The following is an 18686-nucleotide window of genomic DNA, read 5'->3' on the forward strand; positions in this document are numbered from 1 at the left end:
TAGTGGGTTCCAAATAACTGTGTTATCAATCATTCTGCTCCTGGGAATGAGCATATCAACAGCTGGATTCAGGGAGAAACCTCCTCTCCTCCCTCTGGCAGGCTAGTGAGCCTGTCCCTGTCATTGATTGGGCATTCCTAGCAGCAACAGGCTACAGAGATTTCTCCTGGTACATCTCTGTCAGGTGCCTCCAATATGTCATAATATTTTCTTACAATTAAGAAAACTCCTAAACTACAGCGATTCTGTGTGTGCTGCTGAACTGTCTGGAGTTTTCACCACCTGCGACACGAGTTCTCTGAGGAAGAGACACCTTCCCTCCACCCCAGCATCAGTGCAGCCACCCCTCAAGCCCCCAAACAAGCCAAAGCACCCCCCTGTGAGCCTGCCGGGCAGCAGGGAACTGCAGGCACCACAAGTAAACACTGCCAGCACATCCAGACCATGGGAATGCTCCAGCGGGGCTGAGGGCAGAGGAAGACACCTGGAAAAAAGATAGGAGCATGTGGTCCTGAGAGGGTTCATGCTCCTCTAGCCCCATGGGATCCACCAAACCCGAGCTCCAAGGCTGGCAGCTCCACAGACTCTGCTCCCCGTTTGCTCTGAGTGGAGAAGACAGGACCACCTACCCTGCAGCCCCACAGGCTTTATTGACTTCCCTCACCATTTAAAAAGTGCCTTAACTGCAGCTTAATGCCTTTGCTTTTGAAGTGCTGAATCCCCATTACAAAGAGTTTTCCAGCCATGCCCTGCTCTTGGTGCTTGCTGTGGCACACAAGGACACTTCTGGGTGCTGCTCAGCCTGCTCGGTTTTTATTACGAAACCATTACGAGTGTTCTTTTGTACCCAGGAATGAGCATGCTTCCATGTCCTCACACAGCTGTTTTTCTCAGGAAATCCCTTGGATTTTCCAGCTGGGATTCACTAATTTTCAGTACAAGCCACTTTGCTGGAAGCCATAATTAGGAGAAATCTGTATGAGGGCCTTGCTGCATGCAGGTGGTGTGGACAGGGGCATGGGGAGGGGGATAACAGCCCCTCTGAAGAATAAGGCCAGTCCTTGGGAGCCTTTGTCTGCATTTCTCTTACACTTGAGATCAGTTCTTTGTCCTGGGTGATGTCTGTCCTTGGAGGTAAGGTGTGGCCAGAAAGTCCACACCTGGAATTTCTGCATCCAGCTGGGCTGTCACAGGTGAAGGCAGAAGGCAGAGCTGCACCAAACTCCTCACCCTGAGACAAACTGTCCAACAGCAAACTAACTCACAGGTGAAACAACTCCAGTCCCAGGAGCTGCACCTGCATACTGTGTCTGGGCTCACTCTGCCACCACTGGCTCTTCCTACACAGAAAAGCCCAGTGACTTCCAGAATGTTCCCCTGGGAGCTTTTCTTTCCCCCAGCCTGTGACCAGCTTCTCTTGTAACCTCCTCCTGGATATACATTCAAGTGAAACTTGTTTAGGGCTCCATAGGGGTCTGGTTTTCTACACCACAGTTATCCTCTGAGCTCCTCAATAACGTTCTGGCTGCTGGGTCAGGAGTCAGAGTTGAGTACCAGCCTGGCCAGCACAGCCACCAGAGCCCTCTGGAAGTCCCAAGGACAGTGTGCACTAATCTCCTGTGCAGGGATTAGTCACCTCTCTTGCCCACACTAAAGAAATCTCCATGTGCCATGGAGGATTTTGATTCCCTGCCCAGTGCAGGCACTTCTGCCTGGGAAATCCCAGCCTGGAATATGACAGTCATCATTCCTGGCATTTCAGGTTTTGGCAGAAGGTAAGATTGATGGTGCTGGATGAGCACTCTGCTCACTCTCCATCTTCTTTCATGGGAACTTTCAAATGAGTCACTGTCCTCCAAAACACCATCGTTCCTCTGCCCACGGGGGTTTCTGAGTGTATAAATTTGCACTTGTCTTCCTGAGAGCCCATTGCTGACACAAAATCAGCTCCCCAAGCAGACCTGACCACTCACAGCATCTGACTTGTCCTAATTTCAGTAACATTTAGTGTATGAAAACTGTATCCTCAGCAACTGATGAGAGTGAGCAGGTTCTCGGAGGTCCCACAGGGAGTCTGGTGTTCTTCTGACTGCAAGGGGTCTGCAGCATCTCTTCCATCTTTTATTATACCCCAGTGCTAGGAGTCCCTCCCTCTCTGCCATCCATCATCTCACCTAAAAAAATGCTATTTGTTGGCCTGTTTTGTTGGCTATTTGTTGACCAACTATTCTGTTGGCCTAACTTCATAGAATCATAGGATGGACTGGGTTAGGAAGGAGCTTAAAGCCCATCCAGTTCCACTCCCTGCCATGGGACAGCTTCCAGTAGCCCAGACTGCTCCGAGTGTCTGGGCTTGGGCACTTCCAGGGATGGGGCAGCCACAGCTTCTCTGGGCACACCCTTCCCCAACAGCCAGGTAGTGACATACATGAAATCATTCAAGGTAGTTTTTCTAGTCCTAGACATGCAGAAACATTTCAATTTACCAGTTGTCATTTAATGTGCTGCCTGGTTACTGCTGGAGCAAACATCTTTCCATCCCCTCAGTAGGATATGGACCCATCAGGCTGCTTTTCTCTAGAGCTAGGAATCTTTGACTGGACACCCTTTTCTTTTTTTCAGTATCAGAGCAGAGTCTTTTCCAGCTTCATCTAAAACCATGCAGCATTTATTTTCTTTCTGACATACATGCATATAAACACACACACATGCACACTCCCTAATAGTCTTTACTGCCACGAAACATAATTTTCATTGACTGCTCTTCCAGATTAGCCTTCCAGGTCTCTGCATTATGTAACAGTTAATTCATTGCTTTTGTTACCAAATCCCTTATTTTCCTGTTTGGGTTTTTATTGCTGTTATTATTTCTGATTTTCTCTTCCTTAACAATGATAGATTCTTAGCTAAGAATATCTTCAATGACTGCAGAACTGTGTGCATGCTGTGGAGGAGACAGCATCTATCAAAGTTTTCTTAAACAACCCTCATTTAGAACACCCATTATTTTTTCTCATTTTTTTTCCTCCAATCATTTCTTGTTTGCAATTGTTCCCAACTTAGTAAAATTGACCACTTTCAAGTGCCTTGCATACATATTATCAATTTAGGATCACATTCTGCTCAGAGCAAATGCAATTAGGGCATTTAAGTAACCATTAATTCTGAGTTCAGTAATCAATTCACCTTTATCTGTCCAACTGAGGCCTGATCCAGAATCACACCAAATTCACTGCAATACTTTCAGTGACAGAAAATTATCATCTGTCATTTTTAGAAACTGTGGGGCTGCGCATTGGCAGCAGCACGAGTCCTTCAGCATCTATCCCTGAGGCTGCAAAGCTGTTCTGGGAACATGGATTTTCTTTCACTCTGCTATGAAGCTGTTTAGGGAAGCTGTTTGTCCATCCCCCCCGTTCGATCCGCCAGTCTGCAGGGATCCATCTGTGCCGGGGCTGATCTGCCCCAGCCTGAGTGGAAGAGCAGCCCTTGGTGGAAGACTGGGACATGTTCTGCCTCCAGCTCTGGGATCCCAGCACAGGAAGGATGTGGAGCTGTTGGAGCAAGTCCAGAGAAGGCACCAAGAGGATCAAAAGGATGGAGCAGCTCTGCTATGAGGAAAGACTGAGAGGGTTGGGTTTGTTCAGCCTGGAGAAGAGGAGGTTTTGGGGTGACCTCATTGTGGCCTTCTAGCCCCTGAAGCATCTCCAAGAGAGCAGGAGAGGGATTTTAGAGGGTGTGAGGACTAATTTTGCTGGCTGTGAGCAGGTTCTGGAGCACTGATGTGAAGGGACAGAGAGCAAAGGAAGGAAAATTTGCTGTTACCAGAGACAATCCAAGACAGAGAAAGTGAGGATGCTTCAGCTGTGGGAAGAGAGGCCTGGATCTTCCAGGCCAAGGACTGCTCAGCCTGTAGGATGAGGTACAGTGACCAAGGGCAGCAGAAAACTCAGGCCAAGGCACTGGGGAGCACTGACTCTGGAGGTGCTGGCCCATCTACCCTCACCTTTAAGGCTCATTGTCTGAGTCACCTAGAGGCTCTGGTTTTTGAAAGGCTTGGGTTAGGGAAAGGGGGATTTTAGAAACAATTTTTGAAGTTATAAACCTGATTTTGATGATATTCATAGAAACATGGGATGGTTTGGGTTGGTAGAGATCTTAAAGCTTTTCTTGTTCCACTCCCTGCTATGGGCAGGGATACCTTCCACTTGACCAGATTGCTCAGAGCCCTGTCCAACCTGGCCTTGAACACTCCAGGGATGGAGTGTCAATAACTTCTCTATTGTCTATTAAAAAAAAAAAAAAAAAAAAAAGTTGATAAACAGACATTTTCAGATGATGGAAAAGGGAATTCAAATGATCTGATGCTCCATTTAAGCTCAGCAGTCAGGTCCTGGCTGGGAGAAATGTGGGACAGAAACACAGGGGTGCTGGGGCTCCCACACCTGGGCTGCAGGGGGAAAATTAGCAATGATGAGGTTTTACATAAGCAGAATCCCAGCACCTTCTTTGCTCTGAGTGTTCCTGAGTTGCCAGAATGGGTTCAATAAGAGGGACATTTTGGGATGTTGATGGAGAGATGACACAGATGCCAATGAGCTGCCATTAGCTCTGTGTGCCCTTAGGACTATTGCAGCATTTGGTCTTGTGGAAATGACCACTGGAACTGGGGCAGGAGCACCAAGGGCGAGACTGAAGCTGTTACAGACACCCAACAGCACTAATGGCACTGGAAGGGGCAAAAAGCAAATTATTCAGTGGCTGGGCTGAGAGAACAAACCAAAACTATTTCAGATAAAGCAATTAGTTATAGCCCAGTGTTTCACCTCTTTTGAGCTGGGGGTCAGGGCGGGATAGTGATCTTCTGTAAGTAGGGAGATGAAAAAGAGTTTGACAATTTATGAAAAAATCAATTTCAGCAAACTATCAGAAGACCATTCACAATGAAGAACTGCAACTGCAACTTTTATGACATGACTTTTTTTTCCCCTGTATGGAACTTCAGCAGGAACCTGTGAACTTGTCAAGCCAACAAAATATATTTCATTAGCAAAAAAACAATCTTTTTTTTCATTAATTTCACTTCCAGATATTTTTCTTCTGCTGAGCTGAATTTCTCTGAGGCACCACCAAGGGAGAGTTTACTACCTGGGGACTGGGAAGGAAGCTGAGGTAGGTCTGGAAAGGCTGCATGGGCACATCTGCTGTTGCCATCACTGATGGCATCAAGGGCACAGCCATAACCAAGCTTGCTTTCTCCATCCTTCCAGCCATTTATAGCTAACCTCACCAGGGCACAAGTTTTTTTCCAGCTTCTGGAGCACAGGATAAGTTCCCAGGGAGCTGGTGCTCCTGGGGCTGCTCCTCACCATGGCACGTGTCTGCAGCAGCGAGGATGGAACCGTGTTCCCAGAGTTCATCCCTCCTCAGCCACAGGCCGGGAGGGACTGAGATGCAGTTAAGTAGTTCCCCAGCCTGCACTACTTTTTAGCTCAATTTCCATTTCCTGAACCGCTGCTGACGTCTGTCTAAATAATCATTATCTCCACAACCACGCTGAGTTTTAGCTTTGCTGAGCATCTCACAGCAGATTTGGAGCTTTGGAAAGGATGCTGAGCTTAAGAAGCTGCTGCTCTGTGTGTCTGTCCCATCTCACTGGCTGTTTTTCCCAGTGCACACACAAACACACACCCTACGTGCATGTGTGCTCTCTTTCATGTGAGCTGCCTAAGTGAATACTTGCTGTCAGATCTTCCAAGCCACAGCACATTTTTAATCAGTCAGATAATTCAATCATTCATTTCAGACCTGCTCTGCACAGCTGTCATTTGCAGGCATCAAAGCTTCTCTGTCAAAAAACCACGCAGGCTGGGGGCTCATTCAGGCATCGCTGTTTCAAAGTGCTGAGGGGGGTGCAAAGGAAAAGAGCTAATAGGATGGATTAAATGAACTTATTAGAAATACTTCTGAAGCTACCATCCAACCGTCCTCAGCAGACAACAATGGCATGGCACAAGGGCAACTCAGGCATCTGCAGGATTTGTAAGGTATTTGCAAATCTCACTCTTATGTTGCAGAGTGGGGAGAATGGAGGCGGGGGGTGTCACATGCAGCTTCCTGCCTGAGATGCTCAAAGCCACCGAATGGGATTTGGATGTCTGCTTCTCATTAAAATTAATGGAAATTGGGTGCCCAGACCTACAGGCAGCTTTCAAAAGCTGTGTCTCCATTTATAATTAATGTTCCCAACAGAATGACTAAATATTTATACAATAGTTCACATTATATGCAAAGTGGGAAAGGTGCCTCTTGGAAGATCAGGGACCCAGAGAAGGAGGATCTGATGGGGTGTCAGGCTTAATCCACGTCGTCTCTTGTTTAAAGCTCTTCTACTTGCAAATCTCCAGCAGCTCCCATTGGATAAGCACCTGGGTGGTAGCTCAGCAACGATGAAGTTCTCAGGGTACAATGCAGCAAATTAAAATGGCAGATTAACAGCTTTCCTGGGTTCTTTTTCTCTCCCTCCCCACAGCTCTGACTTCCTTCATCAACTCATTTCATCTCTGCAAATCCCAATTTCCAGTATGAAAACTGCTCAGTGTTGCTGTAGGAGTGCAGTGGAGCTCAAGCCATGAGCACTGCCCTGGTCAGAGGTGCTGTAGGTGGGAGAAGCCAAGGAAAGGTGACACTGATGTGCCTCCAGGCATTAGCAGAGCCATGGCTGGATCTGCTCCACTGCATTTGCTCTGGAGGGATGGAGTAATGCAGGGTACAAAGCTGAGGGTGTTTGGGGGATCTGTGCTCTGGGGTAAAAGCTTGGCACTCCTGCAGGAAAAGTTCAAAGGAAACAAGTCCTGTCCTGGTTTGTCTGTCCCTGGAGGAAACCCTTCTTCAGCTGGACCACCTCTAAACTCTGCCCCAGCTGATCCACTGAGAGGGTGTCCATGGGAGCTTGGGCTTCATGTACCCAGCAGCCTCAGGTCCCCACTCAGAAGAGCTCCTGGGCTGGGCTTAAGACAAACATTTAGGGTGAGCTGGATGTGTTTTACAGTGCCTTAATCAAGGAGATTAAACTCCTCCAACCTTTGAAAATCAGCCTATTAACTCTTTTTCTTTGTCTCACCTAAAGCCACCAGATGGAGAAGCTCTCCTGACTCAGGGAATGTGGAGACATCTCCAATCTGCTCCCCTCTTGGGCATCTCTGGGTTTGTCAAGCCCTGACAAATATACTGAGAGCTCACATCTGTAGGTCCCCAGCTCCTAGGGTGTGAGTTGTAGCTCCAGCTTCACTGAAAGGACACAAAGCTCAGCCAAGGGACAAGTCATGTGCTCTGTGTCCGTGGACAAATACCTTGTGCTACAAAGGGTTTACTCCCACCCTTTAGCTTCCTTCTGGTCAGCTGGCTCTCCTCTACTGCACTGGAAATCATCAGTACTCATGTTGCCTTTCCATGTGACCTTGGGTGCCATACACAGGTCTTTCTCTGGTTCTCCTGACCCTCCTGACCATATCTCACAGCACAACATGGCCTGTGTTTGGTGTTGAGGCTGGCCCAGCACAGCTACACGAAGCTGTGCCCTGCAATCACAGAATATGCTGACTCGGAAGGGACCCACAAGGATCATCCACTCCAGCTCCTGGCTCTGCACAGGCACCCCAACAATCCCACCCTGTGCCTGGGAGCGTTGTCCAAACATTCCTGGAGCTCTGGCAGCCTTGGGGCTGTGACCATTCCCTGGGGAGCCTGGTCAGTGCCTGATCTCCTCTGGGGGAAGAACCTTTTCCTAATATCCAACCTGACCCCCCCCAATGCAGCTCCAGCCGTTCCCTTGGGTTCTGTCCTTGGTGCTGCCCCTCTGATTCCCCTCACAAGGAAACTGGAGGCTGCCTTGAGGTCTCCCCTCAGCTTCTTCTGCTCCAGGCTGAAGGAGCCAAATGCCCTCAGCAGTCACCCACGACATGGCAGTGAACATGAGCTGCAGCCACCTCCCCGGAACCTCACAGCCTGTGGGGCAGGGCAAAGGGGAGACAAGGCACCATTCCTCTCTGACAGCACGGCCAGTCTGCGTGGCATGGCACATTCACTGCTCCATGGGTTTGTTCTCCATTAAAACAGTTGGCTTGGCACGATAAAAACAAATGCAAATTCGAGGCTTAGAGCTGTTGTCCCCAGATAAGATGCCAGGAGAGCATCAAGGACACATAAAGAACAAAACAGCTTAATTTTCCCGGTGAATACCTGTCTGCTTATTTTTTAATTAAACAACAGCTGGGTGTAGACTTGTGAGACAGCAGAGGGATCCCAAGACAGAGGAGATTAGGTGATCTACACATGTGAGGATGTAAACCCTTCCTACCACAGAGAGTGTGGCAGCTGAGCCTGGCAGAATCTGCTCCATCACTGAACCTTCACTGCAACAAGCTTCTACAAAGCCCCCTCATTTTTTGAGCATTTAAACCCAGAAGCAATTACATACTCTGAATCACAGCCAATACTCCATCCTGTCAAACAGACAGGGGTCACGGGCAGGCATTTTAGGAGCAGGTTGGAGAAACCTCTGCTGGCAGTGGCCTACAAAAGAAATTATTGCATCTTCAGGCATGAACATGGACTAGGCCACCTCTGAAAGTTCCTGCCAGCCCCCTGCAGATCTGTCACTTGTTGATAGATGTGTAGGTAAAAGTCTGAAAGTTTGTATTTTCTTATCACACAGACTCAGGAACAGATTTCACCATCCAGAGATCCCTCAGGGCTTGGCCATGGAGGGAGGGCTGAGAACCCTGGCAGAATGTCCTGGCCTGGCTCCCAAGAGCCAAGCCTGCATCCCTCTGGCACATGAGTGGTTACAGAGAAAAGGCTGGGACCAAGGACTCAAACTGCTCAGCCCAGTAATGCCTCAGACCCCAAACCAAGGATCCAACCAGCATCCTACGTCACAGACAGGAGTCACAGAATTACAGAAGAGTTTATGTTGGAGGGACCTTAAAGATCAGCCAGCCCAAGCCCTGCCATGGGCAGGGACACCTTCCACTATCCAAACCCCATCCAACCCGGCCTGGGACACTTCCAGGGATCCAGGGGCAGCCACAGCTGCTCTGGGCACCCTGTGCCAGGGCCCCAGGGCCTGCCCACCCTCACAGGGAAGAATCCCTTCCCAATATCCCATCTAACACTGATCTCCTGCAGTGGGAGCCATTCCCTGTGTCCTGTCCCTCCATCCCTTGTCCCCAGTCCCTCTCCAGCTCTCCTGGAGCCCCTTTAGGCCCTGCAAGGGGCTCTGAGCTCTCCCTGGAACTTCTCCTCTCCAGGGGAGCACCCCCAGCTCTCCCAGCCTGGCTCCATGGCAGAGGGGCTCCAGCCCTGGGAGCAGCTGTGCTCCCAGGGAGAGCTGTGCAGGCTGCTGCACTCTCAGGCTGCCCTAGATTGGAGCAGGTAAGCTCCTTTCTGAAGGAAGATAATTGCTCTATTTTAAAACTAAGTGGTTCAAGGAGAAAAACACAGGTAAGAGGGCCCAATGCTGTGAGCTCGGGGTGGGAAACAGGAGGTGTGCAGGGGAGAGCAGCTGCTTTGCTGGATGGTGAAAGTGATGCATGAAAAGCACCAGTCAGGCTGTCCCTGCATCCCCAGCCCAGCCAAACTGGTGCTGCTGGAGAGAGCAGAGACCAAGGTGGGAGAAGCTGGTGCCCCTACTTGGAGTCCTGAGCTGCGAGGCTGAACACCCTTAAAATCCAGAAGGGAAAAGTCCCAGGTGGAACAAAGAACCTCTGTCTCCTCTCACCTGTCCCTTCCGCACCTGCAAGTTCAGGTTTTGTGGCCATAAAGGAGATTCCCAGAACACTCTGGCTCAGCCCTGTAGGCCAGGTCTGAGCACTGGCATTGAGCAGCCTGGCCACACAGAGGGACAGCCCCCACCACGGGGACAGCCCCCACCACGGGGACAGCTCCCCTGGAAGCTGCTCCAGGGAAAATAGTTGTTGCTTTGGCAAACCGTCTCCCAGAGCAAAGACCAACAAACAGGAGCAGACAACAGCAGAGCCATTAATAAGGGCAAGCCTGGCATGTCCCTGGACCCCTCTCCACTGTGATCAGAGATTTCAACAGGCAAGCACAGAAGAGGCCTCTTCAGCAGAGTTTTGTCTTTGCTGCTTAAAATTCCATAGCTCCCCTTTCCAAGTGGGCAGGAAAGAAACAGTTTTTGTACATTCACAGCCTGCCCCCCTTGTCCCCATTTGTATGGAGGAAGCTCTCTGGCTTGATCCTGGCAGGCTCTGGACTGCATGGGAAGGACACCAAGAGGCTTGAAGGATGTCAGCTGACTCCTAGGGCCAGCACTGGTAGGGACAGGTCCTGTCTGAAGGTCCCTTGGAGGGAGGTCAGAGAGGTCAGAGAGACACATTTGATGCTCAGCAGCCTGTTTTGCACCAAAACAAGCTGGCAACAGCTCCCAGCTTCCCCCAGGTGGGCATCCTTGCTGCTTCTCCCCTCCTCTCTGCACAGGGGCAGAGCCATGTTGCCGGCAGGTCTGCTGCTCATCCATCCACACACACAGAAAATGTGCACTTGGTGAGCAAAGCCATGGCTTGCCTCCAGGCAGCATCTCAAGACAATGATGTAAAACCCATTTTTGGGGAACCCTGTGACCTGGAAACAATGGTGGAAGCGCTCAGCTGGCCCCTCATACAGGACCTGAATATTATTTGTGCAAAATGTTGCTTTCAAGCCAAGGCTGGCTGCCCTGCCTCGTCTGAGAGCTATTTGCTGTCATGTCTGGTCAGAGTTAACGTTACTAAGAACGTTCATGACACATTTTCTCTCGCAGACAGCCAAGGCCCCTCTTCTGCACAACAAGAACCCAGAAGAAGCAGAAGGATGCAGTAAGTGGCCTGAAAAGCTTTGTTCCCCTTAAAATAGTTTTGCAGCTGAGAATGCACAGCTGTAACTTAGCACGAGTGTCTGGAAAAGAGAAGTCCTTGGGCCTTGCCTGGGTAGCCCCACCTCGTGCCCGTGCTCCCTGCAGCTGCTGCTTCCAGCTGCCAACCTCAGCTGGCCAAGCTGCAGAACCAGAATAGAGGAATCACAGAAGGGTTTGGGTTGGAAGGGACCTTAAAGGTCATCTTCTTCCACCCCATTCCATGGGCAGGGACACCTTCCACTATCCCAGGCTGCTCCAAGCCCCGTCCAGCCTGGCGTGGACACTGCCAGGGATGGGGCAGCCACAGCTTCTCTGGGCACCCCTGCCAGGGCCTCAGCACCCTCACAGGGAAGAATTTCTTCCTAATATCTAATTTGAACCTACTCTGTCAGTTTGGAGCCATTCTTCCTTGTCCTGTCACTCCAGGCCCTTGCCCAAAGTCCCTCTCCAGCTCTCTTGTAGCACTGCAGGTACTGAAAGGCCACAGCAAGGTCACACTGGAGCCTTCTCTTTTCCAGGCTGAACAATCCCACTTCTCTCAGCCTTTCCTCCTATGGGAGGTGTTTCTCTCCTGTGAGACACAGGGACTCTGCTGTCAAGCCCTGTCTGACAGCCACCCCTTCCCTCCCTGTGGCCTGCAGCCCCCGTCTCACAGCAGCTCATCCTGTGAGCCTCATCTTTGCCACACGCAACCTCAGCCCTTTGTGTCTCAGGACGGGGCTCAGAGAACGCTCCAAAGCAAACGAAGCGGGTCCATCCCCTCATTAACTCACGGGGCCTGTCTCCCTTGATTAGATTGTGCTGACTCTGCTCGCACATCACACTTGCTGCTCTAGATGCAGGGACACTGGGGCATTTCCAGCTGGGACACAGACAAAAGGAGGAGATAGCAGAGCCTTGGTTACCACCAGAGCAATTCAGGACAAATAATTAGAGGCTTTCATGGCTAATTGGATCTGTACTGTCAATCCAGGACAGGAGATGCCTTAACCCACACTGCCTGCCTGAGATTGCTAAGCAGGCCATAAATAAACGGCAGCACTGGCCCAAAGCTCGTCAGCCTTCAGCTTCCACCCTGCGTGCTCCCTGCCGGCCCCGCTACATCACAGCCTGGCCAACGGGGCACTCCAGCTCCCCTGCCCTTTTCCACGGCCTCCCAGCCATGGCAGGACACCTGGGGTCCACCTGGGCTAGCTGAGGGGCCTCCAACATGCTGACCTCAGCGTGGCATGGCTGGCTTGAACAAGAAGTTGCAGTTTTCAAACTGAAGTCAAAGGGTGAGTGAAGAAGAGGTTGGGGAAAGCCAGAGTCAGAGATCAGGGCTAGCAGGGACTGGCAGCCCAAGGTGTTTTCCAAGAAAGGCTTGTGAGCTGGCAGTACCCAGACTGAAACCTGCCTGTTTGCAGTTACAAGGCTCCATTCCCATTTCCCAGCTCACTCCCAACCTGAGAATGAGCTCAGTCCTTTCCTTCTCTGCCCAAACCTCCATTCCAGATCCTGGGAGTGCTGGTGCTTGAAGCTAAGATGTGCAAACAAGAACAAACACCTTCCCATGACTGCCAGGCACTCAGACCCTTCCCCCTGAGCACCTTCAGCATCTGATGATCTTCAAGGAGGCTGGCTGCCTGAGCTCATGCCTGGGTGCAAGGCTGGGGGCCGTACAAGGCAACACAGCAAAGAGAAATGGCTCGTGCTGCTTGGCACCACAACCTGCACAACTTCTGCCTCTGCCAGGGGAAAGCCGTGCACGGGGCACATAGGAAGGCAAAGTCACAAAAAGGACAGGGCCAGGCAAAAATAGAATAACCTACTTGAAAGTAGGACACCATCTCTGAAGAGTAGGACATCTGGTCACTGCAGCAGGAGGAGCAAATGCAGAGCAGGCGGCTTGGCCACGCACACGTCTCACCTGATGGAGACGGCCCAGTGCAGATGTGTGGTGTGCCCAGGCAAACAGCTGGGATGTGCAGTCCCAACCAAAGCAGAGCAGCTCTCAGTGTCTCTGAGATGACTTCTAGACTTGCTGCTGCCAGTCAGGCTGCCTGTCCTACCCAGAGCAGTATCCCAGCCCCAGGAGCCTGTGGGATGCGTGCCCAAACCAACAGCTGATCCCTTCTACCTGATTTGCTAAACATGGGGTTTTGCAAGAAATGATCACCAAAAAAATAAAACAGAAGGAGATTCCCCATGTGCCAGACCACTGACATGCCAAAACATGTTTCATGCTCCCTGCTCCAAGGCCATCCCTCCCCTGGCTCCAGCCCACCCACCTCTGCTGGACTCCTTGGCCCCCAGCGCCTTCCCCCAGCCAGGCTGACAGCTCCCTAGCAGAGCACAGTTCAGAAAGGACATGGTTAAGAAGAGATTAAGGTTCATCACTGAGCTTGTATTAGCATCTTCACAAGCTCCAGAGCATCAGGCTGCAGCTAGGCCAGGCAGGCTGGGTGTTCTGGAAGGAAACAACAAAGTGAGTGCTGCAGATAGCGAGCTCATCAAAGGAGCCTCAGTGCTCCTTGCAGAGGGGAGTTCACACCACGCTGCTGCTCCTGGGCCAGTTTCCTACCCAGCCTTGGCAGGACAGGCAGTTTTCTTGGCTTAGGACCCTGTGCTGGAACGGAAACTCAGAGCATCAGGTCTCAGGACACCATTCAAAGCCCTGCTCCTTGTTCCTGCTCTCAAAGGAGGCAGTAGGAAACAGTCCAGGTCCCTTTCCAGAAAGCTTTAAACCTCTCCCCTCCAGAGGAAGGTGTCCCTGCCAGGTGTGGTAAACTCAGACTTGCCAAAAGCAGTGTGAGGCAGCCTTGAGGTGAGGAGTGACCCACAGCATCCCCCTCAGTTGAGGTGAGTGTTTCTGGACTAACCTGATGGCTGTGCCCACCCTGAGAAAAGCCATAGAGATAATTTTGCCAGTGTCCCCATGTCAGACCCCTTTTAATCTGTCACCCACAATGACCTTTTGCTTGCCCTGCATGCAGCTGAGGAGCTCAGCCCCTCACTCAGCTGGGAGGGGGGGTCTGCACACCAGCCTGGAACAGAGCTGAGAGGTGAAGAAAGGAACCTCTAGTCTTTGCTAGGGCTGGTACAGTGGCTTTCAGAGAAGAAAAGGCTTTGGGGGTAGAAGGAGGGATCAGGCAGAGCAGGTTCAGGCAGCAGAGAAGCAGGAGGATGCCTTGCCCTGTGCTGGAGCAGATGTCACAGTCCTTCCCCAGGGACACCAGTGAGGGACACAGAGTGCTGGTGCTGGATGAAGCCCAGGGGTGACAGAAAACACAGGGACAAACACAGGAGAGACCACAACCTCCAGCCCAGGGCTGCCTGGGTCCCCTCTCTGGGGTCAGGGATGGGGACAGGATGATGCCTTTGGGCTCCCAGCAGTGAAATTCAGTTTTTCAGCAGCAGGGTGCAGGCACAGCTGGCTCTGAGCTCTCTGCAGGGGCACAGCCTGGCTGTTCACAGCCACTCACCCCCTCAGCCAGCCCAGGAAGCATCCCAGAACTACCACCTCCCTCACACTTAATCCAGTAACCATTTTCCTGCCACACTGCTGCCAGCTGCTGCCAGGAAGAAAGAACCAAAAGTGCTCAATGTGGGACAATGATTTTTAAACTCAGATTGTCTTTCATCCCATGCAAAGGCATTTTGACTGAGGAATCACCTCAAACCCACAGAGAAGAACTTAATTCTGATATGACCAACATTTTTCTTTAATTAAAAAAGTATTTCAGAGAAGCAACCTCGTTTGTCAAACATTCTAATTCACAGCCTGCCCTCTATCTCCCCCAAGGTATATCTGCAAAGGTGGCAGCAGATGGGTTCCACTCTCCTCAAAACCACCCACAGGGACTGACAGTGGACTTGAGGCTGAGGACACCTCATAGCACCACAAGGCTGCTCCTCACAGCCGGAGCTTCCCATCCCACAGACACAGCATCCCGTGCCTGCAAACCTGCCAAGACACTGCTCATTTTACTGCCTAGAAAGGCCTGACACCTTCCCAGGGCAATTGCTGTCCCTCAGACCAAGATGACCTGCAAGTCAGCTTCAGTGGGGTTGTCCCCATCACAACTTTCTGCTTCTCAGCCTTCCCTCTGCACCAGGGAGCTACAGCCAACACATACCTGAGCAAAGGAACGGGCATGCCAGGGAGGCTGCTCCTCTGGCTCATGTCTTACACACCCCTGCTTGAAAGGGTGTTTCTGACACCCAGCTGAGCCTGCTCCCTCACAGGGGAAAGCTGGAGACACACTGGACAAGGGAGCAGCTGGCCAGGAACCTGGGTGCAGAAAAACCCTTGCAGCAAACTCTCTGTCAGGCCTCAAATCCTCCAAAACCCCTGCACCAAGTCCTTCCCTGAACAGCCTGAGAAGAGTTGCAGCTTTGAGATAACATGAGACCACTTGAGCACAAACTTAATCCTGCAGTACTCCATCCTGGAAGCTCTCAGGGAAGAACAGCCACCTTCCAGCTCAGTTCCTGTCACTGCTCCCAGCAGCACTTGTAAGAGGATGGTGTTCCCACAGGTGGTCGCTCTGGGCTTGCAGCACCTTGAGCAGCCTGTCCTGCACCCTGCTGCTGATCCAGGGGATGGCATGGCCCCAGGAGCATCCTCATCCCTCCTGCCCGGGGGTAACACAGCTCGGGGTCACCCCATCCCTCCTGCCCGGGGGTAACACACGGTACACGGGGTACCCTAAAAACTCACCACTTCCTTTTTTATTTAATTTATTTTTTATGGTTACCTAGAACCAATGTAGTTCACACCAACTGAAAACTTCATTTACATTTCTACTTTTCCAGAAAGAAATACTCTTTGCCAGTGACTTACACCAAAAATGTCAATTTAGGGATGAATCCCTGGACAGCACTTTCCTCCTGGCTCTGCGGGGAGGACTTGGGCTGCAGTAGCACCCCCATCCCTCCTGCCCGGGGGTAACACAGCCCCAGGAGCACCCCCATCCCTCCTGCCCGGGGGTAACACAGCCCCAGGAGCACCCCGATCCCTCCTGCCCAGGGGTAACACAGCTTTGGGGCACCACCTTCCCTTTGGTACAGGCCATAAGGATAACACAGCCCGGGAACACCCCCATCCCTCCGAGGATAGCTCAGCCCCGGGAGCAACCCCTGCTCTCCGTCGCGGGGATAACACAGCCCGAGGGCACCTCCATCGCCCCTGGCACAGAGGATAACACAGCGGATAGCACGGGGGGCACCCATAACCCTACAGCACGTGGGGGACACAAGCCAGGGAACACTCCTATCCCTGGAACACGGGGATAACACAGCCCAGGGACACCCCCATGCCTCGAACACGGAGATAACACAGCCCAGGGACACCCCCATCCCTCGAACGCGGGGATAACACAGCCCGGGGACACCCCCATGCCTCGAACACGGGGATAACACAGCCCGGGGACACCCCCATCCCTCCAGGACGGGGATAACACAGCCCGGGGACACCCCCATCCCTCCAGCAGCGGGATAAGACAATTCCGGGGACACCCCCATCCCTCGAACGCGGGGATAACACAATCCAGGGACACCTCTATGCCTCCGGCATGAGGATAACACGGCCTGGAGGCACCTCAGTCCCTCCAGCACGGGGGATAACACAACGCCAGGGGATGGGGATAACACATCCCCATCCCTCCGGAACGAGGGACAACACAGCCCGGGTATCTCCCCCATCTCTCCGCCGCCGCTGTGCCATAACCCCGGCAGCACCTCCATCCATCCATCCCCCCCGACACGGAAGCCGGGAGCTGAACCGCCCTCCCGACGCCGCCGCTCCCCCCGAGGCCGCGAGGCTGCTCCGGACGGGGGGGCTGGGCTCGCTCACTCACCCCGTACCTCCTGGCCGTGCCCGCCCCCGCGGGCGGCCCCCGGGACGCGGCCCCGGCCCGCGGCCATGGGAAGCGGCTCCGGAGCCCCCGCGAGCGGCGCCGCGCCCGCCGCGCTGCAGCGCCCGCCGCGCCCGCGGGGGGGCGGCAGAGAGCGCGGCCGGGCCCGTGCTGCCCCCTGGCGGCGCGGCCCCGCGGCGGCCCCGGGGCGCTCGGAGCGCCTGGAGGGCCTTGGGAGCGGCGGGGGAGCGGTGCTAGAGCACAGGAGCGGTGTGCGAGTTCTGCAGCTCGCTGGTGCGGGGAGGGGCTCTGGGGAGCTCTGTCATGGGCCGCAGAGCAGGGCCGCGGTACCTGGTTGAGGTGACCCAGGACAGTGCTCAACCTCCTGAACCTCCGGCTCCTCCCAGGGTCGGAGGAGAAGGAGGCGGTGTGCGCAGGGGAGCTGCATTCCCTCCAGCAGCAGCCGCCCTCTGCCCTGTGCACGGAGCCTCCATGGGCCGATGGACCAGACGTGCGCTCAGCATGTTCCCTCGCGTTGCTAAGAGACGGGATCCCACGGGATGCGGCGGTGCCAGCGCCGAGCCCGGCACAGCACATCTGCAGGAGAACCTCTGGATGAGGGGAGCATGGTGGGGGAGATGGCACAAAAGGCTGCGGCAAGGCACCGTGAGAGAGAAAGCCCCACGCCTCTCAGGGAAACCTCTGCAGGGGGGACAAAAGGGTCAGGGCCAGGAGGAGGGCGAGCTGAGCATCAGCAGGATGACGGTAATCTGGAGAGAGGTCTCCGGAGGGTTTCAGCTCAGGGAGATCACTCTGAAGTGAGGGATTTCTGTTAGCAGCCCGTTCCCCTTCCTGGGGCCGTGGAGGCTCTTTGGCAGGAGCTGACACCTGCAGGAGGGGAGGCTGAGGGGGCACCTGGCAGAGGGGAGGGCAGGGGGGCACTGAGGGCAAGGATGGGTGCACCGGGAGCTGGGCAGTGCGGGGCTGCCCTGCCTGGGGCATTCGTGTTGCACTGAGAAATACTCACTTGGCCCCTTTTGTCTCCTCTCTTTTGATATGGCAAGGAATTCATGAGGGGTCTGAAAGCCAGGGAAAAAAACAGTCAGAGTTGATATAGGAGACAAATTTTCAGGATATTTCCCCAGTGCAAGTTAGGTGGAAAACTGTGCCAGAGCCTGGACTGGGGCAGTGGGGTGTCCCTGTCTGACACATGCTGTGGTTTTGCAGAGTAGCTGCCCCTCGATAGGCTTTTCTCCACCTCTGTGCAAGTCCTCTTAATGTTTTTCACAGTAACTCACACAAGCTAAAACCTTTCTTTGCTTTTTAGGTGTCCACCCTTTGTATCATGCTATTTAGGATTTTAAAAACATCCCATATTGCGATGCTGGCAGCACGAAGGAGGCCCCAGGAGAGAGCAGAAGGAAGCACAAAACAAAACAGACTGACCGTGCTGCTCTGCATCCTTTGGCATTCCCTGGCTGAGCACCTTTGATGCAGGTGCAAACATCAAGTTTAAAGTCCTGGGCTGCACTGACAAAGCAAACTGGGAGGTGGCTGCTCCAAGGAGACAGCTCAGCAGGCTCTCCCAGGCCTTTACACCCCCGCTGGGTTCCCCAAGCACTCCTTGGTGCTGTTACTGGTTGGGGGACAGTGGGTGCCACAGTCTGGGCTGGTTTCAGCCTGGAGCTGGGCAGGACTGTGGTGGTGGCTGGTGGAGGGATGGACCCCTGTCTGTCACCAAAACACAGGAGTCCTTCCATAGTTTGTTGAACCTTCACCCCAAGTGTTGGTATTTTTGATGTGATATTATTGGTAATTTAAAACTATGGACTCCTTTAACATCAATCTGGTGTCCTGGTAGATGACAAAAAACCGTGTTTTGTTTGTAATCCTTCCCAGCTGGCAGCTCCTCCCCCCTCATTACCCTTCTGTGC

The 18686-nt window shown here is 52.8% G+C and overlaps 1 protein-coding gene across 3 annotated transcripts in view; it reads right to left on the minus strand.

The window, feature by feature from the left end:
• Positions 1–16857, minus strand: part of PSD2 (pleckstrin and Sec7 domain containing 2) — a 71837-nt gene extending 54980 nt beyond the window's left edge. For 2 of the 3 annotated variants that reach the window (XM_053991365.1, XM_053991364.1), the window contains exon 1: positions 16756–16857. The gene's annotated coding sequence lies outside the window, so the exon portion shown is untranslated. The remainder of the gene's footprint in view (positions 1–16755) is intronic. The other variant, XM_053991362.1, reaches the window with a different exon arrangement.
• Between the last annotated feature and the right edge of the window lie 1829 nt (positions 16858–18686).

The sequence above is a fragment of the Vidua macroura genome, chromosome 15, assembly GCF_024509145.1.
Source record: "Vidua macroura isolate BioBank_ID:100142 chromosome 15, ASM2450914v1, whole genome shotgun sequence".
Lineage (NCBI taxonomy): Eukaryota > Metazoa > Chordata > Aves > Passeriformes > Viduidae > Vidua > Vidua macroura.